The sequence below is a fragment of the Polyergus mexicanus genome, unplaced genomic scaffold, assembly GCF_030449975.1.
Source record: "Polyergus mexicanus isolate NDT 795.1 unplaced genomic scaffold, iyPolMexi1.0 SCAF_19, whole genome shotgun sequence".
In the NCBI taxonomy this organism is placed as follows: domain Eukaryota; kingdom Metazoa; phylum Arthropoda; class Insecta; order Hymenoptera; family Formicidae; genus Polyergus; species Polyergus mexicanus.
Window position 1 is genome coordinate 2,645,214 of NW_027223339.1, and position 24,957 is coordinate 2,670,170.

Below are 24,957 nucleotides of genomic sequence, written 5' to 3' on the forward strand. Positions count from 1 at the left end.
AAAAGTTGTCTTTTTTACAGACTACTCCTTTCACGCGCTAACTTGTATAATGTTGAACAGGAACCATAATTAGGAACACTTCCAACGTCTGTTTCAATACGTCGAATGTCTTTATTCGACCGAACGGTACACACTAAAGTCACATGGAAGAAGAGAAAGTGATTTCTTACGCGGCGTGATTCATAGACAAGCGTGGTAACAGATTGTGCGTGCTCTTAGATCGGAAATTCAATGTTGACGAATTTGAACAACTACTTAATACATGAGAATTAGCACATGGATTGATCTCACATCACTAATTTAAATCCGGTTTGGTATTTATTATGTGGATTCGCAGTTGCAAATTTTTTTCATTTTTTCCTTCTTTCTTCGTTTCTGTTTCTCATGTTAAAATCACAATCATTTTGACACATGTATCATACAATATAAAGACAAAATTTGACTCATAGGAGGATTGGAAGAATCTGAAATACGACTACTGTTCATTCAACGAATTTAGAGGTTGGCGAAAAGGCTTTTACAGATGTGTACTTGTGATTTGTTAAATAATTTTGTGGTGTCCTTGTAGTTTGTATTCTTAATAGCAGCGCAATTTATCAATTTATCTTTGTTATGACAAAGACATTTCGATGTTATGGAACGAAAAGGAGTTATGTGCCATTCACACTTTAAGCAATAATGTGAGAAGATATGAGAAATTATATATACGCTGACACTATATCATGAGATTTTGCGATTATCACGAAGAAGAAACGTTTCAGCACTCTTGGAAACACGCTATCACGATCTCCACTCACTGAATAACGATCAAGAAAACGCTAGGGCAAAACGACGTATAAAGACAACACCTCCATCCACGATAATCAAGATGACATTCGGCGATGGCAGCATGGTGAGAAGACGACACATACCTGGGTTCATATCCCGACAGCTCGCAATTTCCCTTTTAGCCGGCAGTCGAACTCGCCCCCTTAGATTCTCACTGTACTCTTAAAGCACACGACCTTTTGTTTTCGACTTTGTAGGGAACGTAGTCGATACAAACAGCGTCCAGCACTTTCCACTTTCAATCGAGTTTCCACTATTTTGCGTAAATCAAGGAACCACGGACGGAGGAAGCGCGATAGGAACGTAGAAAGGAACGATATTGAAGCACACACAACACACAGTCTTCGAGGGTCGTCCGTGAGCCACCGAGTGAGTTCATTATTCGAGCACCGATAAACCTCTCTGACGTTTCGTAACATCGACTGACGTACGTCACAGCATATTGGACAATCTATGGCTCGGATGCCAGGATTCATCAAACAATCGAGACAATCTCTCTCACTGCTCTTTGTATGGAATAGTCTCTCTTGTGAGAGATTACTCAATATATATGTATATTCGATACACGCGTGGAGAAAAAAGTATGCACCCTGGTATCGGCGACTCCTTGGTCCCTAAAACTTAGTTTCCTCTCGCACCAATCCACACATTCAATGTATCAACATTGTTTCTATGCCATCTACAGCCACTGTTCCTGTGTTTATATTTGACTAAAAGTCTTTCTTCTCTTCTTTTCTTCGTCGTTCTTAACTTAATAGATATTTGTCTCGAAGATGAGGATATAGTTTATCATTTTCTCTTATATTCTTGCTTCCAGTGGTAATGAGTGGTACTCTTTCTGTCTCGCTGCTTGTCTTTCTCTTTCTCTTCCCATCCCTTATTTTCGATGAAAACAAAAGACACCGACACGTTACATTTTCCCGAAAAAACAGCCCCTCGGTGAACGCGAACGTGCGTGCGAAGCCGATGAGGGGGTGGCGAGAGTGACGTCCGCTCGTAGCGCGATTATGGGTAGCGAGGGCTCTCGCCGGGGCTACGCGGGCTCTCTCCTCTCTCTACACGCACAGAATAATATTTTAATGAAGGAAAGGCCGGACAGAGCGAAGTGCCCACGTCGGGTCGCGCTGCCGAACTGTGGGTTTCCCCGCCCCTCCGCGGCCGACTGCTTCCGCCCCTCTCCAAGCAGGGTAGGCGAAGTGTGCTCAACTCAGACCATTTCCCACCACCGACCATCAACCATCTCCACTGTATGCCGTGCCGCTGTCACGCTTCTCCCTACTCTGAAACACGAAACGAGAATTGCGCGGCAGGAGGTCACAAGAAGGGTGAAGTGGTCTGACCAATCACGATCAGCGAGGCGTGGTTTGCTAGGCTGTGTTCTGGATGCTGCGTCTGGTGGGTCTGAAGGTCTGGTGGGGAGAAGCAGCTGCGCCAACTCTCGGATCACGTTGTGCCACCACCAAGCAATCGCCACCACTACCGCCACCTTTGCACCACCACCATCACTATCACCACCACCACCACCACCACCACCACACCAGATTGCTATCACGATCGCGCGTATATCGCGCTCGTCTGGAAAACCATGAAGACGGTGCCGTCTGAACGCGAATAGAGCGCAGAAGCCGAGAACAAGGACGTCGCCGGTGGTATCCGATAGTGGGGCAGAAAGAGTGATAGAGAGGGAGAAAAGGCGCGATCTCGCGCGCGCGTCGCTGGCTCTCTCCTCTGCCAGCCCCTGCGCGACTTCCCGGATATCTTTCCGGTAAACTTTCCTCTTCGCGCCCGGAGTAGCCCCCATGCTTTCTCCGTCTCACTCGCTCTGCCTCCACTTACGCGTCCGGACGTATCGTCTGCCGTACGGCTCGATCCGTGAGATCCAGGATTTCCGAGCGACGTGCGGGAGACGTCGATGACACCGCCACGGCAACGTCGCGAGACCAAAAGAATTCATCCGGCCATTCTTTTCCTTCTTGTCCTTCTTTCCTTTCGCCGATTTGCTTCCGACGAGACGTCAAATACGGGGTTAACAATCGTGAAAAGTGTTTGTGTGTCCTCGAATATCAAAACTTGTGCTGATTGCGTGTTTGTTTTTTTTTCTTCTAAATAGTGATGAAAAGTTTGCCTTAAGTTTCCCATTTATATCATGAAACACAACCTGTGCAGAAACTTCATAAAATGTTTTGTATTGAGCATCAAGAATTCTCAACATTAGATCGGATGCTTCTGCGCTTTCTTTCTACTATATCAGACACATATTACGCATAATGTTAAGATATTTGCCCGATTATTTTCACTTGAAATATCTTTTAAAATGAGTAAATGTGTGTAGCGTACATCATATCATAAACTTTATACAAGATTGTGTTATTAAATGTATATGATCAAAATCATATTAAAATTGATATTATAATTTGAAAAATCCTGCTATTCTAATTCCCTATAAATATCATACTACATATATGTATTATTGGCGCTGCATCTACATTGTGAGTGAGAAAGAATCAAAAAATATTAAAAGATTATAATAATAATAATATTAAGAACAATATTAATAATATAAATAATAACAAATTGTCACAATTCTCTAATCCGAAAAATAAATCTCTCTCTCTCTCTATCTACGATAAAGAAATTAAACTGTGCACGATTGATGTGGTAAAAGCGACTATGATCTATCATCGACAAAAAAGGCAATAAGCAAGAAAATGTAAAAATTTGAAATATTATTTTAAGACTGTGAATTCGTTCGAGTGCAATTTTTAAACAACATTTTTTTCTTAGCAATGGCTGCATGTAATAAAGCTGAAAAATTTTATCAATAAGAGAAACTAGAAAAAAGATTACGCTACTTTAGAAACTACTACACTACTACTTATTGACAATGAGGTGCTAGTTACTTGTAATAATAAGAAACAACCTAATAGATAAGAAACAAGCGAACAGATTTATGCAGAGTTTCTTTAATAAGGATTAAGACAAATCTTCTGCAGCATACAATTAAATTAATGTTAACAATTCCATTAAATGTAAATTGAATATTTTGTATGTGTGTTGGACGTTTAATTATGCAAAAAATGCCATTTAAAAAAAATAATTGAGATTTCTCTAATAATTTTTATTCTTAACATATATATGCATATTTTATATCAGATATTAGATGAATTTCATTTGTATTTATTTATCAGTTTTTCTCAAATTACTTCGTTTTGCATTTAATTTTTAATTATTTATTTATAAAAAATGATATAATTTACATATTACTAAAAAACAAAAACAAAAAAAAAACAATCACAATTACAGTGGCAAATGGCAAATAAGAGCCAGCGCGGAAGTTAAGCGTATAATTTATTCAAATTTCAACATTAATCGTACAGAAAATAATTACGAACGTTTTAATCTTTTCTTTGGACCATTTCAGATCTGACTTATGGTGATGTCCAACTAACTGCTTAATATTTTTATGTTTATATATATATATTTTTTTTTCCGTTATCGATCAGATTTTCGCTCTGAAATATTTCCGACCGTTATATGACAATTGCGCTACATTTTTGATTATCTATTATCATTGTTTAGGATTACATTTTTCTAATTTATTTGTTTATTACGCAAATTGAAGATGATGCAAAGAAAAGACTGAAACGTTCGTAATTATTTTCTGTACGATTAAGGTCGAAATTTGAGTAAAGTAAAGCTTTAATTTCCGCTGATACTTACTTGCCATTTAATTATGACTTTTTAATTTAAAAGAGCCTGTACTTCTTGATTTAATGTAAACAACAACTTTATAGATATTTAAGCTCAGCAATCAAATCATCAATCATTTACTAATTAGAATAGTAAACGTTAATTTAAATATATAACGTACCGTCGCATATAACTCTAGTAAAATACTTATATATATGACACCATCGCATAACTTTAGTAAAATACTTATATATTGAGTTAATTTAAAAAAAAACATTTTTACTCGAAAGTATAGTCGTGACATTTGTTCACAATAATGTTAACAATTATATCTCCACAACTTTATTAAGATTAAATTTTGCATATAAAATTGATTGATGTCAGTCGAGCGAAGAAATACGAAAAATCATGAGCAAATTTTAGCAAATGTTAATAAAAAAAGTATTATTAAATAATTTTATATAAACAATTATTTTTAAGTATAAGTAATATTTGTTCGTTTACTTATACTGGAGATATTTTAAATAAAAATAATCTCTCTCTCTCTCTCTCATTCAAGTAAAAATAATTATTTATACATTTGTTTGCTTGGTGGAAATCTGTTTAACTGAAATTTGCTTTTGTCTGATACATATGACGAATCGATTAACAAATAAAAAATCACCACTTTAAATGTATCGTCTAACTTTTATTAAAGTTTGTGTTATCTTATTGGCGTCATCATATTAAATTGTGATATCGGAAACGAGACATGACACTTTATTTCTTCGAAATATATCGAAATAAATAAGTTTCCTTGAATGCAATTAAATCGTGAATTAATAAATAGCTGTGAAACATGGTCAATTGTTGTAAGATCCATTTTCGCTGAATATGTAGGACAGAAATGCAGATGAATTATACGATAACTTATTAATGCAGGATAAGAAAAAAGAGAATTTGCGGCGTATTTTATAAATCTATATTATTGAACACGCGGAATCGCATCCAAAAAAATTTAACAAAATTCATGATTTCTCGCTTCTGACATCATAATTCATTATGATGCTAATGAGAAACCAGAAACCTTAATAAGTATTGAAAACATACATTTATATGTGATGATTTCGACACGGCTGCAGTATGTGTGTGAGAATATAGAAGTTTTACGAAAATTCTAAAATGAAATAGACAACTGAATCATTTTTTCGTAAAAAATGAAACATCGAATTCCGTTAGATCATTCTACTTTGGATATTCGATAATTGCAATATCGATTTGCGAAAAACTTAAGTAAAGAACCATTACATTCCATCCTAACACGTTTGCGAGTGATACTCATAGTGATAATTTACACGTGTGCGTTAAGAAATTTCGAGAAATTTCGAGAAATTTCGCAAAAAAGCTTTAAGAAATTAGAAAAATACATATATTACAAAGCATATATAGATTTTTCTGATTTTCCGAGACTGTGCCTTCTATAATGCAATTATAAGACACAGAGAAAAGGAAATGTTCATTAATCTATATAGAAAAAAAGGATTGTGGAAACCAAAATTAAGCTATCCCTGGATAATTTTCTAGAAAATATAAGGTATGTCATCAGTTGGAGATTGTTGTGCATTTTTTTCGATCGATTATATTGAGAATATTACGTTGAGACAGCCGCCAAACAGCCTGTTTGTTTAATAACTGTTACTTATATATAACTGTTTGAACTATTAATTTTTATTAACTTGTTATTTGCACCATTCAAGCGATTTCCGCATGCTCCGTTGCCATAAAAAATTATTGTGCCCATCGAATGATCAATGCACACAACATGCCGCTACATAATATCACTACATATTATATATTTATATTACATACCAATAAAATTTCATTATCAGCGTCTTAAGAGCGTCTCGGTGGTTTTTAATTCCGACGATTTCAGATTCACACTCACAGAACTCGTTTCAATAAATAAATATTTATCATAACAATATGGGCTATTAACACATTACAAAAATTTTCAATTATGTAAGTCCTCTGTCTTATAGAAATTCATCAAGAATTTTGACTATTTTCTTTATTCCTCTTCTTTTTACTGATTTCCTATCCTTGAAGCACGTTTTGCACTGAAACTGTAATGACTTCGAGATTCCTTCAAGTTTAAGAAAGCTATGTTTAAGATCCTAAATTTTTTTATTGGTTCTTGTTTAAACCAATGAGAGTTTACCATTCGAGTGATATGAAAGAATGGAAATTTCGACTTCTCCTAAAACAGGTAGACAGACAAATCTTTTTATCATTTTCAACAATAGTCAAAAGAATAGAATATTTGAAAAGGCGTCGTCGAAAAGTAAAATCCTTGATTATTCTTTTTTGAGAGATTGGCGTTGAGAAAAAATATTTATTTGTGTTTCTTTTGCTAGCTTACATCAAATTCATATCTGTCCTCGTATTGATTATTATGCAAAGATTATTAATATTATGTAATAATTACTAGATAATAATAATTAAAAGATATTTCCAACAAACTAAATTGTCATAAACATACAGGGTATAACAAAAAGGTTGGAAACAAATGAAACAGCGCATTCGTAAAAAATAAGGGTTTTTCTTTTTTTCGGAATGTTAAAAAAAATTTTAACGTCCTATATCTTGGAAACGAAGACCCATAGAGCATAACTTATCTAAGGAAAACCCTTTATTTGTCATTAATGAATGTGCTGTTTTATTTGTTCTCGATCTTTTGTTATATAATAATGTATATAACAATTTAACATATCTTCTTCTTCTTGTGCGGTCCGGACATATATATCTATAGGTGTGCCTTTTTATTAGTGTTCCGCAAACATAATTAAACATATGATAAAATAAAATTCTCTCTTTTTTATATAATATATAAAATTATACTCGTTTTTCATTATAAAATCTTTCATTATTACGAATTTATTATTTGCGTTATATTTTAAATCACGAACAGCTAAAATTATTCTTTTCGATTGTAAATATTACATAGCTCACACACACACACATGTACACATAAGAGGATGTATGTCAAATATGTATAAAAAAAAAGATTATAAAAAAAGAAGAAAGAAACAAAAGATTCAGTAAAATAATGTATCTGAAGAGGCTCGTCCCTCCAATTTAAGGTCGATTCAGACTAATATACGGCAACGGACTCTAACGTACCGGCATCGGTACAACAAAACTTTGAACAATGCATTTTAAATAAAATGCATTGTTCAAAGTTTTGTCCATATCGGCATCGAACGGCATGTTCTGTCAACGGGACATATCAATGCTTGTCTGTCAATGTGAATGAGTAAACAGCAAAAAACGGATGCGGCGGAAGATGGACCAAGAAAAATTAATTAAAAATGTGAAGTTTTATGAGCGTTTTACGAATTTTGAATGAAGTTTTATGAAATAGTTTTTTAATTTATTGCGTCTTGCCATTCAACATGGCCGTGTTCTGTGATAAAAAATTCTGTCAAACCAGTGTCAGAGCTATGATCATGCGTATGGTCCTGTACATTAATGCTGTATAGTCTCGGAGATAATTGTATTACAAAATGCAATTGTAGTCAAAATGATTTTATCTGAATTTTCTGGTTTTAACTTCAACCATCGATTGTAAAGCTGAAGTTGTTGGCTCAGTATCCCGAACACATTTTTCGAAACCCTTGGCGCGCTTGAAAGACGATAGCTGAAAATTCTTTTTAATCCTTTTTAAAAATTTTTTTATTTATCTTTGATAATCTATCCATTGTGGCTATACTAAACGTCAACCGTCAATTGACGGACGATTGTCGAAGCAGTCTGAACATACATTGTGATCGTCAAACTCTGAATGAACCTTGCAAAACCCTCTCCCTTCTTGGCTTCATTCTTTCGTCATCTCTTAACCAGTTGAAAATCAATTTTCTTGAATTCCCTTTCTCAGATTATGAGAAATATTATAATACAAAAAAAAAACAAGATCGTAGTTAAACAGCGACACAATAGCCAACGATTTCTTGTTGATGAGGGTGAGAAAAAACTACATTACAAGAACCAGCTCCGAAACAAGCTCTTTCCGAGACTCGGTTTAGTTTTCAAATGAACATAGTTCGACATTTTTATCTCAAAAATTTTTTGTCTATTCCATATATCTATTTCAACGTGTTCATCGAATTTCTCTAATACTTGAAAAAATTTCAAATCTTAATAGTGTATATGATCTTTTTTACATTAAAGTTTTTAATATGTGCATTTTATCAAATTTTATATATGTATATATTATATCACTTTGTTACTAAATAATATTTATTGTAATAGATATAATAAATAAAATTAATATAATAGATTAGAAATATATTTAGAGAAATATACATATTTAGAAATATATATTAGAATTATAGATTAGAAAATAATTAAAGGAATCAATTTATAATTTTGTTTATAATTATAATGAATCAGATTATACATTTTCTTATTCAAAGTTTTTATTATGTATTTCAAAATTATTCCAATTTTTCAAAATTATCCTAAATTTTTACAACTTTCTATTGTTCATTATTATGACATATTATAAAACATACTTGCTCTCTACATATAATAGCATCGATCATCTATTGTAACAGATAGATGTGTATTGAAAAAAATTAACATAATTCTATTAGGATACTATACTCGTTTAGCAGGTCGAAACCTGACCTCACCCTCGCCAGGACCCCCAAGGACAGGTATGATGGGAAATTGTTTGGTTCACGTGCGTACACATGGCTCATCCCCGGCGAGCGTCGCGTGTGCATGCCCCTCCGATAGAAGAGCTATTCGACTCCCTCAAGAACTCGAAGGGCACACTCTCGACTCGACCGACCAATGTTTCTCGCCATTGCACGCGGCACGCGACGCGCGCGGACCATGTGCTTGCCACGTGAAGGCGAACTCTTCGGGAAAGACCTTTAGCAAAGAGGGTGACGTCAAGATCGGCGTGTACATCGGGTTTGACTATTAGGAATTTTCAAAAATGATAAAAAACGCGGTTTTTTTTTGCAGGTTTCAATCCCGTTTTTCTCGAAAAGCTGACGCGAGAGGCCATTTTGCTCTGCAGATTTGAATTCAGAGCACAAAAAGCTATAGAAAATTATACTGGTTTCTTCCAAACCGCAAAATCATGCAGACGTGTACGTAATTGTCTTAATTGGGTTGTCTTAATTAGGATGTCTATTTAAATTTTGTAAAAAAAATCCCTGATCTTTCTTTCAGATAATTTGAATTCAAAATTCCAGGTAAAGAGAATATTTCAAAGATATTTTGTGCAATTTTATAGAATAAAATTATTTATTAGTATGCGTTTTCTTACGCATTTCGCTCATACGAAAGAAAAACACAGAGCCACTCGAATTTCAAGTGCTAGATGTATTAAAAAAACTGAATAACTTTCGTAAGATAAACATTTTTCACTTGTATATTATTTTCATTTTTTTATCACTAAAAATTACAATAAAGAATATATATTGCATATTCAATATTTTGTTAAACAGAGAGACGGATATATATTTATAATATATTTTAAACACATAATTTACAACTTGACTTATCGACGGATTGGTTACAGTATCAGAGCAAAATCATGAGAAATTTTTTAAAAAGATTTTCCGAATCCCAATAAAATCCCGTGAAAATTCCTTAGTTTTTGCAAACACAAAAGAAATCCCTAAGAATTCCAAGTTTCCTATGTTTTTTCAGGGAGTAGAATCCTCTTACTAATGTCATTTACAAATTTCAAGGTTTCTTTTAAGCCCTTTTTTCACTCGATACAAAAAATATCTTCGATTCTTTATCTATTTCTTACCGAACGTTGCAAATTGTTGCATCATATTATATCATCGAAACGTTTAGTCACTTTTCAATTATTCCAAGTTTTTCATAATATTTAAAATTATTGATTACGTAGAAAACAACAGTATTATCAAAATTTTGATCCTGAATTATCTCTCTGTCGCGAGATAAATCTTATTAAACATCGTTCGTTAAGAACATTAAAAAATGGGATTAAGAAATTGTAATAATAATAAAATCAAATTTCATAAAGATAAAAATTAGCGAACATTTTAATTTAAAAAAATCAAGTTTAATAATTACTCGTTAAAAAAGAGAAAATATAATTTTCTATATGTTATGCTTCCAACTTTCTACTTCAGTATTTTCAAATCATTAATACTCCACCATGAAAAACGTAAAAATAATAAAACGTTGCTCGTTTCTACTAATGCCTAATCAAGCGCACATTAACGAAAAAGTAACGGAAACGATCTAATTTCTACTTCAATTCGTAGGGAGATGCAAAAATGTCGGGGATGCGATGGTACCGTCTAATTGATTTGAAGCCGCATAGGTGGAAGAACAGAGGAAGCCGACGATTCGGTCGGCGGGATACGCGAATGTTGTTTAAGGTCTAGACACAATGTTGGACCCCCGAATTAGTGGTCTCCCTACGCGGTGCGTCTACGGTAATTAACGAAATTAGTCGCAATTAGAGAGTGGCCCCGAGAGGACCGAGAGAACGGCGCTGAAACGTGTCTTACCACGCGAGAATCGAGACCGTGGTAAGGAACCTCGAAGTCACGTCGGTGGAACGAGGACGACTCCCCGTGTGTTGCGTTTACGCCAAGCCTTAATGATTATAACCGTCTCGTTCGAAAAAGTATCTAAGCACGAAACTATGGGAACCGGATAGACCCGCGATTACCGCGTTCGGCTGACGGAAGATAAAAAGAAGGTATGTCCCTTCTTGGTAAACGGGTTCTATAATTCGTGCGCGGAGAATGACTCCGTTAATACTCGTCGAGATATTGATTTTCATTCGTAGCAGAGTTGTATTTGTGATTAAAATCAAATTCTTCTAAAGCTATACATCCAAATATACAGAGTGTTAAAAAATTACACCGACAAACTTTGAAGGAAAATAGAGGACTCGAAAATAAACATTTTTTCTTAACGATACATTATTTCTCTCTGCGATCTTTCATTTCTGATCTTATTCAAACTTTCAATAGAGCAGAGGTGTTTAGTGTCTTGACAAATTGCATGCGATCTGTTTATCATTACGAAGTCGTATAAATGGAATAGAATTGACTGGCATGCATTTTATTTATTATTTAAGTCATAAACTCCTATTTCATATAGAAAAAAAAAAGAAATTAACAAAAAATGTTTATCAGCAATCTTAGTTAATTGATTTTCATTAATGATTTACTATATTCTTCTAAAATATAATTTCAGATGAGAGATAAGTAAGCAAATATTATTATTTGTTAATGTAAATATAGCTAGATAAAAAATATTTCATAATTATAAATCGCATATTAACATAAAAAAAAAAAAGATACTTCTGTCATTTCTTGTATTTCTTGTTCAAGATATTTTTATTCGATATATTAATATAAGATTCTATCGCGCAACGATGTTCGATATTATTCTATAAAGTTTAGTAACTCGAACGCATTTCGTTCGAGCATTCTTCCTTGTCAGAACAATGTAAAGCATCGATCAGGCTAACTGCGACATAGTGCATAAACGTGCGTCGACCGTAAGATAATAATAGTTTATAAACGCGTATGTATAGTTACCGCGGCTAGTAATACTGCTCGCGCGGATCGAAGATATAAACTATAATAGGGTATAGCCTCACGTTCTCGAGTGAGTTTTATTCAGTGTGGTCGGATATATCGTGTTGCCCCCCAACCGAGAAGCGCCGAATGCAAAATACATGTAGCTCAACCTCCCATATACAAATGAACCCTTCCTAAGTTTCTCTCTTAATAAACTTAAAATATTTTACCACTATCGACAATCGCATTTTCGCTTTCTCTCCTCTTCGCCGTGTTCAGCTTTGAATTTCTTTGCAATCTCATAAAAATTCTCTTAATTTATCTTATAAAAATATAACATATCGAGAGTAATCGAGAAAGTTCGTGCAGTTTTTATGATGCAGAAAAAAGTAAATTCAACAGATCGTTTATCTCTATACAGAATATCCTAGAAATTCACGAGTCAAATTACTATGGCAGAAAAATTCTCGAGAAATGAAGTCATAAAAATATTTGCGACCTTTTTTATAAGCAATAATTTTTGAAATATAAGAATTTAAAGCTGATCGATCATAAAATACAATAACATTCGGTATATCGTTTATTCGTGCGCGCGATAATTATTAATGGCACGCGCACGATTCATGAACGATCGATTATTTAAACAAATGATGTCTCCTGTGATTAATTAGCTTTAAATTTTTTTATATATCTCAAAAATTATTGCCGGCAATAAACAATCGCAAAATTTCCAATTTTATTACTTAATTTTTCAACACTTTTCCTGTTATATTATTTTCATTCGCAAATTTCAATACACACAACACATTCTATATTTATTATATATCGTATCTATTATACAACAAAAATATTATATAATATTGATTTATTTGAATCTGTTTCTCTTTCTTTTCTTATGATAAAAATATTAATATTCAACAATATATGCGTCCTCAGACGCAAAGTAAATAATTAAAACTTTTTATTTTACTTGGTAATCATATTTTTTTATATATTTTATATTATATAACTTTCTTGTATATGTATATCTACAATTCTTTTATTTTTTTCATTTTTTAAAATATTCTTCATATTTATCCTTTCTCTCTCTCTCTCTCTCTCTCTCTCTTGATTAATGATAATTAATGATAAATCTGATCGATTGATAATTGCTGCATTGTTAATCTGAACAGGTCGACACTATATGCATATCGCTTCAACTAATTGTAAAACTATGTCGAGCATTGTGTACGAGTCTGGATTGTTAAAACAGAAATCTTTTCAAGGAATATCATTCTTCTCTTCTCTTTTTCTGTACTTTCCAGCGCATCTTTATGTCATGTCGCCAGAACCCGACTGCGCGGAACAGCAAGCGGGACGCACATAAAAGCGGTAGATAAACGTAAAGGGGCATTGATCGTTCGCCGCTCCTCCATTCACGAAGTTGGCGGTTATGGCTATACTTATGTACTTAGGTGTACGTACACCACGTGCTGAGCCGTGCGCGTGCACACGCGCGCGGCCTCTCGCGTGTACGGAACCACCGCGTGGTCACCGCCGAGATACAGCCATGCATGGTCAAGGCACATACATCGACGGAATCGGGACGTTCGGGGGCCGACAGAGAAAAAGAGAGAGAGAGAGAGTAGCCCTGACCTTCCTCAAGCTCGCGACCGTAACTCGCGATAAAACGAAAGGGCGATGACGTCACTGGTATTCCGCCGCCGGTCCGACTAGACTAGTACATAGACGAGGTTTACGTCGAAAAGGATCAGTAATTTTTGACGCAAAGTCAGTTTTCACTTTTCGTTTATCATTGGAAAAGGTCAATAATTCGATAAATATTGATGAAATGTATATAGTGAAAGTATATAGTCTAAAAAACGCTTCGAGAAAGATAGAAAAAATTTATAAGAATGAATTATATATTTTTACGCAATGTGAAATATTTCTATAATAATGATATATAATTAATTAGCGAACTATTGCACATAATGTATGCATTTGTCAAAATAATAATAGACGATTAATCTAAACATCCCTTAAGCAATTTATAATTATTGCAACGTCATTTCTGTTACATATACCAGTGGCATGCAATAGAAATAAGTTGCAAGAATAAAATGGATTTTATAAAGTTCACTCTCCAGCATAATTATCTAAATAGATAGAATCTCTTATGACGTTGTTTGATGGATGTAACGTATAAGTAACAATGTCGAATAGGCTTATACGAGAGGCCTGTGTACGTGTCTGTCGTATCTGATAAATTCTAGTACCAAGAATTCAAAAGAATCGCACGCACATTCAGAGATATTATGTCAAGGAAATATCAGATCCGTCCATCTACTGAACATAGAAAACTCTTAACGTTGCTATCCTATTCATCAATGATCTTTTATTGCTCCTTTGCGCTATTATTATTATTAACGATAAACATTTTACGAGCATCGAATGCCAATCCTTCTCAGAGACGGATCCTCTTATACTCGAGCAATTCCCGTTGTTCCATAGTCCGTTCCCACCCATGACGCAGCAAGATACCGTCCGCAATTCGCGAGGTGTGAGAATAATTTATCGCGCGAAAAAATCCTCGCGCATTTGCGATATAATCACCGCGCGGGATACGCAAATATTTTTCGCCGACGTTAATTTCCGCGGGTATATACGCGTGAACATCAAGCAAGGCGAAAGCGAAATGAGCGAGGAGTGCACACCTCCTTACGTGAAGTTTCTATCGTGTGGTCTCGAACCGGTCCGATCGTGGGTGTTTGGGTGTCGAGTACGCCGTGCAAGTAAAATGGAATTACCGTAAGTACACTGACAGACGGACACTGTAAACGAGAGAAAGAGAGAGAGGATAAAATGTCGCTCGCCTTTACGCGCTCGTTAACGGTGCCGGATTTGCCTCTTTAGTTTAGAGTCTCGAGACGAAGATTAAAAAAATTGAAATGTAGAAAATCCACGGGAGCTTCTAAATCCGATTATATCGAGGCTCTTGAAACAGTTAAATGATTTAAACATATTTTATTGCCACTCTTTGAGACGCGAAACTTCCATCACCTAATATTGAATGACTTTGTAAGAATCTAAGATATTCTTTCCGCCAGATATCACGCCAATACACTTCATTCGTAAAAGACAAAAATATTATCACACAAGAAGGTAATCATTTTGAGCTTAAAAATAAAATTCATTATTCATTATTCTTTTATTTGTAAAAAAAAAAAAAAAAAAAGCAAGAAGATAATTATTAAACTTAAAAGTAAAATTCATTATTTTATAAATTTATGACTAAATGACACTAAAATAAAAAATATAGGATCGCAATAGACGCACGGTTTAATTCAACTTTTCTTTATAAATATGCTTTATATAAGTCAATATGCTCAATGTTTCAATTATAGATGATATTGGTATGCAGTAACGCACGCTACGCTTTTGCGATTTGTCGATTTTTCAAATGGAAATAATGATTGCGATGAGAAGGCAGACTGCACTGCTGATTTGGGGGAGGCACGTGATGCACCACGTGCGGGGTACCAATAATCGTTCGCGTGCCAGGAAGGCGCGAAGGACGTAACGGAGATACAAGCCCGATATGCCGCAACTACAGGCTGATCAGCCGGATAAGGTAATGACCGAATGCTAATATAGGAAACGATATTTGCTCTTTACACATGGCATATTCCCCGCAACACTCTCGTCCAATTTCGGCAATTACGAACACAATCTGATATCATTTTTTTTTTTTTATAGTATAATATATTCTGTGTATCTTAATATAGCTCTTTTTTTTTAAATCACGGGTGACGATAATATTGTCATGATATGTCCAATGGGATTTTTTCTTTATTTTTAGAGGTTTATCGATATTTTCGTTAAATCTCGTTATTGGATTGATTCTAAAAACGATACCTTAACAAAAATATATCGTCAGTTTTAACTCCGATGCGCCGTTTCACAATTAACGTATAGCAGAGCTTACTTATAAATGAGAGATCCACGCAAGATTTTGAATTGAACATCCGTGAAGTCTCTAAGTGTTGCAGATATGATACGACACAAAGATACCGCTGCGTGAAAAATCGCTTGGGATTACGAAGCTAATCCCCGTTCTCGAATGGGTTCGAGGATTAAATTGCGCGTAGTCAAGAGTACCGCGCGAGATCTTTATGTATGCATTTTAGGAGACGAAACCTAAGAAGGTAACGCGCAGGTACGCGAAAGGCGCGTCTCGGAACATACATGCGCCTGCGGTCCCTTAACACGTCCCTTATCATTCCAGTATCTCCCTCGAGCGCGCGCGCGCATGCACGCACACATGCACAGAATGCCGATGTTACACGTTCGTATCGAGTGTCATTAAGTGTGATTATATAGCTCCGCCCGTTCACGTGTACACCCGCCGTGGAATGAAGGGGGAGGTTTTCGTGCCGTCTCGAGGTGAAGGGTTGCTCGGTGGTAAGGTGGCAGGAACGCGCGGGGGCGAAACTCTCTTCCAGGTCGATACGTAATTTATTACTGTATCCGATATTAAAGTATCACAGATGAGAAGGGATCGACTGAGATGGTTTGCCCGCGAGGAAGGTACGGGTTGCACGCGTGTGTGGTAACTTCTCTTTCCTTCTTCCTCCCCTCCCTCTCATTTTTCTTCTTACACGTAATATTGTTTTTCCGTCTCACACTAGATTTTCTTCATTACCACAGGATACGCTCGATATTATAAAATATACAATATTTTCTCATTAACAGAAAAATTCTTAGACCTTAATAAAGTAGTTACCTTTTTTATTATCTAAAAATTGTCTCTTTCAAAGCTTGCTGGTGAAATAATCAAAATTTACTCGAGTCACGAGAGCACATAATTCTCTCTTTTACAATGCAACGCAAAATGTTCTTTTTTTCTTTTGTTAATGAGATAATAATTATGTAATTTATGATGTAATTAATAATCACGATTAGAGAATCTTTTTGTAATCGACTGATATCTAATGTTAATCGATGCTGAGAGGAATAGATCCCTGTTAGCAGTAAATACCATACATTTATCGCGCGGACTAAATCTTTTTTCCTCGTACATACAAGCTTGACCCCGATTAGCGGCGAAGTTATTGACGGTTCAATCGCAGACGAGAGCTCGACCTTATTTGGATATGTCCTCGATGCGATGTGTAATTTACGCAAACATTATGATGTAGTCAGCAAATGATATACGACGCGTGAATTATTACGATTGTCGACGGCCATTCTCGATACATCTTATCGGGCAAAATTTTTTCACTTTCCTACAGATATATATTGTATATACTTGTTTTTGATGAAATATATCTAAATACTTTAAGAATAAAATCAACGTTTTGCGTAACATATTCACATGTTTTTAACTGCGGAATAAATAGTTACGTGACTTTTTGTGTACTTAAGATTACTTGACATAATTCGTTATAAATAATTACGTATTTATAAGGTTTTAAAAAAGAAGAAAAATTAATATCCTCCAAAAAAAAAAAAAAAAAAAAAAAAAAGTAAGAATAAAAGAAATCGGACGAGAGTAGTGTATCGGGAGAATAATTTCGAAATGGAACGAGAAGCAGGTGAAAGGATAGCAAAGCCGAGTTGCATGGCGCCACGTAGCGCTACCGGGGCTATGAATGGCCCTATCCGGGAATTTTCGTTTTTGTTCTCCGGTGTCCCTCTATCCCGCTTCCTCGATGGAAAAATAACGAGCCGTTGCCGGCCCTGTAATTTTTTAATTACATAAGCGCGCCTCACTCAGGCCGGATGACTCGCAACCAACGCCTCAAATCCGCTCCCTAATTTTTAATAACACCCACGGTAGGAGCACTCGGGAATAGGTTTGTGGGCGTTACCGGACCGCTTGCCCAACAGGGAAAACAAAAGGCCAAAGAGAGGAAAGGACAGGAACGGCGGAAAAACGTGATGGGACTCTTGAATCAGGAGACCATCGTGTGGTCGGTGAAATTATAACGTTTGAGAGAAACTTGAAAACATCATGCAGGAGAATTGGAATTCTCTTAAGTACACCGGATATGATTAAACTGTATGATAAATACAATGTATGCGATATATTCAATCCTATATAATGGATATACTATACGTATAGAAAGATTGTTAGGCACACAAATATATTTTTCGATAAATTTTCGAAATATTCCGATAAAAATTTTTATGAAACTACCGGATATATCAAAGTAAATAAGGAAGTATGTAAAATAATATTATATTTATTTTCAGATATAAATCTCTGTTAATATTTGAAGTTGAAATAAAATTAAAACGACAAATTTATATTATATTTAATACTATGTTTTTTAATCGTAGATTATGAAAATGGAAGCGATTTTTGAAGGAAAAAATACCTAGTCAGATACGTAAACTATTGCGAATCTTAAACATTCTCCGTCTCGAAACTTATTTTTCCTCAAGTTGTATTCCTCCGAAATTCAGATTTGCGGCTCTCAGAAAATGGAGGAGCGTCACAGCCGGTCGGGCAATCCGCGAGCTTTATTATGCGCGCGACGCGCGCTCTCTAACCGGAGGATTATGAATAAATATCGCCATTTCCATCGAAGAGATCGAAACCCGAACCCCCGGCATCGACGGCGCGGCAAACACACAACGGATCGATAAAAATTCGTCCCGCGCATGTACAGTCGGCCGCCATAAATATTCCAATAAACGTCGAACTGTGCATCGTCGAATTGGAACGTTTCGTCTCGCGTATGCTGCTGTCTATGCGTACGTATATGCGAGAAAGAAAGATGCTGACCCGTTGTGTTGTCACGCGAAACGATACCATCACCGATTCCTTGTCCTTTTCGTCTGCCGCATCTTTTTTTCTCTCATCTGCCGTAATGTTTTGCGGAACGCTCGCGTGACATTTGTGTCAAGATCTAATCGATTTTGAATTATTTTGCGTCAAACGGTGAAAGCGTTTATGACAAACTGTAATTCTCTTTTTCTAATACATCATAAGCATCATGGTTATATTTTTTTCTTTTAAATATGTTTTTAATTCCCCGCAGTGTGTTTTTATAGTAATTCTTTTTCTAATATATTTATAATAGCGTAACTGCAGAATTTTACCATATAATGACGAAATATACTGGACTACTATTAATATCTAAAAATTGCTATCTTCATATGGTCAATGCAGATATCGAGGAGCAATAAAGAATTATTATCGTTGGTATCTGTATTTGTGGTATGCTTTGGCGCGGGTTAATCCACGTAACACGTCATCGCCATTTCCGAGTAATCATCGCGCATCTTCGTTTATTCGAATATATGAAAGCCGGTTGGATATAACGTAGAATTATTTCGGACTGCCGCGAATATTGCGCTATCGACGGCCATTATTAATGTTACTATTTACTCATTGCTGCCGCCACAATTGTCATCGCGCCAGACAGTACGTGGCACTAATTACCGTCACGGCAGCCGATTGTTCCACTTAAAGCCGATTGTTATCGTTACGCAAATTACAGCCAATATAGTTTGCGGACAGCAATGATTTCGCGCCGATACCAATTCCGAATTGTAGATCGCGCCATAGGTGACCGATTAATTGTAGGCCGTAAATTTAAAATATGATTTACACGTCAAAATTAATTTTCATCAAATTTAAAAAATTTATATTTTATTTTATTTATAATTTATACAATTATAATTACTTGTTTTATTATATAATGTTAAATTATACCTAAAAAATGTAGTTAAATAATGTAATTAAAATATAACTGACGAATGTGTCTACCGTATATAAATATATTAAAAGAGTCGATATCAATATTTAACAGAAGCAAAGAGCGGCACATGAATCACAACTAAGGACTGCAGCGTGCAAGCGCAATCAATATCGGCGTTTCTTGCTAAGGAAATTAGATCAACGAGCTCGGCATAAAAATACGAAACGATCGATCAGGGAGACATGACGGATGTCAGTGAGCATAGTGATATTTACTATTGCAATCGGTGACTATAATTAAGGAAATGGGGAAAAAATGAGAGTGAGAAAGAAAGAAAGAAAGAGTAGCCGAGTATTGCGTTTCGCGTGGTATAAATCACACGGCATGATTTAACGGGAAAAATCTCTCTCACCGCGAACATACAAATTAGTAGCATACCTGAAGAAACAGTGCTCATTCGAGACTCTCGTGTATAGTGTAAGCAACGTTCGTTCGTATGATTGATGCTATGAATAATTAAATCGCGATTGTAAGCAAAGTTGTTCGAGATCGAGCACGGTAGGTAAAAATCTGATTGTAATTATTTTTATATAAATGTTTATATAAATCATCGAAGGATCAATTAATGCGAGATCGGGGGAAAACAATACATATAAAGAAGATGAAGCAAGCGCGCCAGCAAGAATGAGGATGACCTGAATAATATGCGCTATTTTATAATATTTATTAAAGCCAAGACATAGTCGCTATCTTGAATTACTTTTTACCATTCGGCCTAAGAACGGCCGATATACATATGTAATATTATGGATGCTGAGATTGCTGAGTGGAAGAAAGAGAGAGAGAGAGAGAGAGAGAGAGAGAGAGAGAGAGAGAGAGCCTCCATTCTCTTAAACAGGATCTATAATAAGATTTTAAGCTCTAAGCCTTAAGAAATTGCCTAATCACACAGTCGAGTATTCTACTCATACTTGACTGTAATTAGTCAATTTCTTCAGACTTAGGGATTAAAATCTCTATTGTAAACACTGCTTTAAGGATCAGAGGGTGAGAAACAAAAAACAAATAGTGACACGTAAACGTAAGGAAGCCAAAACATTAAAACAAATTCCAAAGATTTCTTATATATATTTTTATCATAAAATAAATTCAATAGTTTTCTTCGTATATTTCGATCTTAATTACCTTGATCCCACACATATATAATTGTATGCATTGAAATGAAACACGACGGGAGAAATTTTATAATCGACAAGCGCGGGCTATCGAGATTAATTGTTAAATGCTTTCATTGGTTAGTGTGTTTAGTTAAATTACCATATATCCATTTATATACCCTCTGTACTGATTTATGGATTTCTGTAATAAGATGATAATTACGACGCGCGCAAAAATAATTTGCTAATTAAACGGACAGTAAAATCACACACAATCAGTGTATGTAACAAACAGTGGTTTTTATTAATTTAAATTTTACTTAAAATTTAATTTTCATGTTTCAATTTGAATTTTCAGGAATTCAATTTGAAGTAAAATAAATCTGTATCGATAAACAATCGACAAACAAATTTTTGCATAATAAATAGATGAATAAAAGAACATCATATATTACAAACCCAAAAGAAGAAAAAAATAATAGGAACAAACGAAAAGAAAAATTTCTACTTTGAGAGTCATACAAATTTCGGTGAATTCTATTGTTTCCATATCTCCTGTTTATACAGGGAGCTGAAACAGTAACTAGTGTAAGGTAGTAATTTAAAAAGATTAATTATCAACTTAATCAACTTAAAGTTTTATGACTGTAACTAATTAGAGCTTAAAATATTAAGGTAACATTATTGCAAAATAAATAATTTTATGAGATATCTCATAGTTTATGTGTAAAATTATGTCGATGTAAAGTAATAAAATAAGGTATAAAATATCTCGTAAGCTATTAAACTTTTGGCCATCATATCCCTATAACTTTTTATGCAGAATATTGCGAGGAATCGATTTATGTAAAAAAAATTGGGGTGTTTTCATTTAAAAAAATAAGATTGACATTGAAATCTCAGGAGCGCCTCCACCCAAGATCAAACTAATGGCACCATCTTACGATCCCCTTAGAATCGAACAACTTTTGTCCGAAACATTTCTTTCTATCTTGCTTTATTTTTTAGATATTTAGGTGTCTCAATATAAGTGCCCCACTCTGTATATATCTCCCTATATTACTTGGGACAGATTTTACAACAGATAAAGAATTCGTAAATTATCTTCTCGTATCAGATTTATATAATTAATTTTAAAATCGCAAAAAGTTACAAAATTTTAATTATAAATCAATACGTGTACGTACATGTGCATCGATCCTATACCGATTATATTATTTGTGTGAGTAAAAGTATATAATATATTTAAATATAATGTATAATTAATATGGAAAGATGGACACAACAACCAAGACCATCTTTATTATATTACACATTATCGTTTTCGCGCGTAAAGATCCTCGTGCAGCGAGCGCCGCGACGCGAGTGCAAGCATCTCGGGTCCGGTGGCGTCTCTTATTAGCCGCGAAGGCGTCGCGACGCCTTGGTTGCAGAAAACTCCGTGAGATGGAGACGCTCGTAAAGCTACGAGCTTTGAGAGAACGGAAAAAAATACACGAACAAGAGAAGCGTAGCGACGCGACGCCTGAAAAATTCGTTATTTTCTGGTATTAGGTCGTAAGAATGACGATTAAACTTCGATGTGTTATGTGCGCGCGCGTCTTACTCGTTTAATTCTACAATTATCAAAACATACGAAGGTTTGTGCTTGTTATTTTTCGCGTCGTAATATGTTGAGTCTTGTACAATAAAATTTGGTTATATATATATATATATATATATATAATTTAGAATAATTATACAGATTTACATTGTCGGCACGATTTTCTTTTTATCTGTGCGATTATTATATATTTTGATATTTTAAGATATAAACATTTTGATAATCTAGACTTATATAGATCGACAGATAGCATCTGCAATAATGATTTACCTAATAATGTTTTGCTAAATATAAATAAAATAATAATAAAGACAGAATTCGTCGAAATTCCCTCATCTAAAATTTCGGCACTATTTCATTCAAAACAACAATTCATATCTATGTTTCTCTAAATTATTAATACTCAGAAAGAGTATCTTGTTCTCATGCGAAGCGCATAATTTTTAATTTTGCGCTCGTCGCAGAAAAAGTGCATTCGTCCACTCTCGCGAAACGTTGACCCATGCATTATCGTACGTCCATGTGCACTCGGAGTGCATCCGTTCCGTTGTCATGAGGATACAAAAAGATTCGGTGCGATAGGCGCCCAAATGGAGAACGAAGCTAACGGCGGGCGAAACGAGCGAAGATGTTAAGAAGGAGAAGCGTGGCATATAAGAGGACGCGCGGGAGGAAGGAACAGTTCGTCGTCCGTGGACGAAATCGTCAGAGAGAGAGAGAGAGATAAATAGATAGATTGTCACCTACGTTTTCCACCACGGATTTCCACACACCTTCACTTTGCATCCCTTTTTCCTTCCCCCTTCACCCTCCGCCGCCGGAGCATCTTCCCCCCTGCTGCTCACCGGCCAGCCTCTCGATATTCGCGATATTCGAAGGTCTGGGGTAGAGGAGGATGGTGAAATAGGGTGGCCAAAGGTGAATGCGAGGGGGGATAGTAGGTGCCGACTCCGAACATAGCTAACTAGCTGAATCTGAATCAATACTTACTTCCGTCTCCTCCCTTCCCTCCCACCGAGCATTTCAACTCCTATCTCCCAGCATCCATCCCGTGCCTTTTCCTCTCATCGGCGGATCCCTCCGCGCCTTCAAAGGGGTTCCGAGGAAACTCGCCAAAGAAAACCGAAATGAGTTAGCGCGTGCCATAGTACTATGATGCAATCAAAATAATAAAGTAAGAAAATCTAGACGAAAGAGACACGTTAGAATCCATCGATCTCCATCAGGATTTGGCCTGAGCGAACCAAGATGTCATGGAACGTTGGAGATTAAATCAATGTATAGCTATTATTCTGTAATATCTTTAAATATACTATAATTCTATTATATTATATGTATATGTGCGTATATAATATCGTATTCTTCAAAAGTATTTTTCAAATATATTGTATATACAATACTTTAAAAATATATTTTTGAATATTTAATTATATAAAATTATTTATTATTTTTTTATATTTATTTCTTTTATTCGGGTGTTTTTTATTGGAAAAAAAAAAAATACTGATTAATCGTGCCTTGTTGGAATCCAAGATTGCAATCTGCGTCGGAAAAATCGTGGAATTCTCGCGAAATGATCGTGGCACTTATGGGCTCTCGCGCGCGTATTTGCGTCTCGAGGTCTCGTCGACGGGGGTGGTCGACGGACGGCGAAGCGAAGAGCGCAGGGGGAGGCGAATGCAGTCGAAACTTGGTATTCGCGAGGCGGAGAGCGAGGAAGGCGTAGGTGAGAGATTACGACGAAATCTGTGGCGCAAACTCCGTCCGTATTACCGCGAGGAAAATTCAAAAATTCCTCCTCGCCTTAGTTTTCTCAACATTTACGCACACGATTGTCTTTCGAATAAAAAAAGGATGTCTGTGAAACAGATATAAGACGATGATCGCGCATTCTTACCTTCTCTTACGACAGTTATGGTACATGACGATGCGTCACAACTTTCCTTTATCTATAGTTATCGCGTTAATAAAATGCATGAATATATTGATGAAATATTAAGGGATGAGAAATTTAAATCCTGCGATATTACATCTTATCTCTTTAACATCGTGGCTTCTTGAAAATTTACATGCGGCATCATCGCCACTCGCACATTCGCATTACCTTCGCTTCGCGCATCACCATCTCCGGCTGAGCGACCGCATCTTCGTGGATATTATAATTGTCCGAGTTGTGAGAGGGGCGCGGGCTAATTGTGTTGCGTGGGTGTGAAAATATATAGTTTATAGTTTAACAGAGAGAGGAAAGGGGGGAAAAAGAGAGAAAAGCTGGCCGCGGGCCAGGCGAACTGGCTCACGTGACGTCACGCGACGGAAATACCCGACCGGGTTAATTAGGCAAGGCACCTCTCCTCCTATGCTCGAACGCGAGCGGAAGCCATGCGCGTCGCGACGCCTCGCGTCGCGCTGCGTGCGAAAAA

General features: G+C 35.7%; 1 protein-coding gene across 19 annotated transcripts in view; it reads right to left on the reverse strand.

Moving 5' to 3' along the window:
• Positions 1 to 24,957, reverse strand: part of Zfh2 (Zn finger homeodomain 2) — a 313,903-nt gene that overhangs the window by 134,066 nt on the left and 154,880 nt on the right. Inside the window, exon 1 of one of the 19 annotated variants that reach the window (XM_070311095.1) lies at positions 912 to 1,995. The exons of the other annotated variants lie outside the window; for them this stretch is intronic. The gene's annotated coding sequence lies outside the window, so the exon portion shown is untranslated. Of the gene's footprint in view, positions 1 to 911; positions 1,996 to 24,957 lie in introns of those variants that run through there. 19 annotated transcript variants of the gene reach the window in all.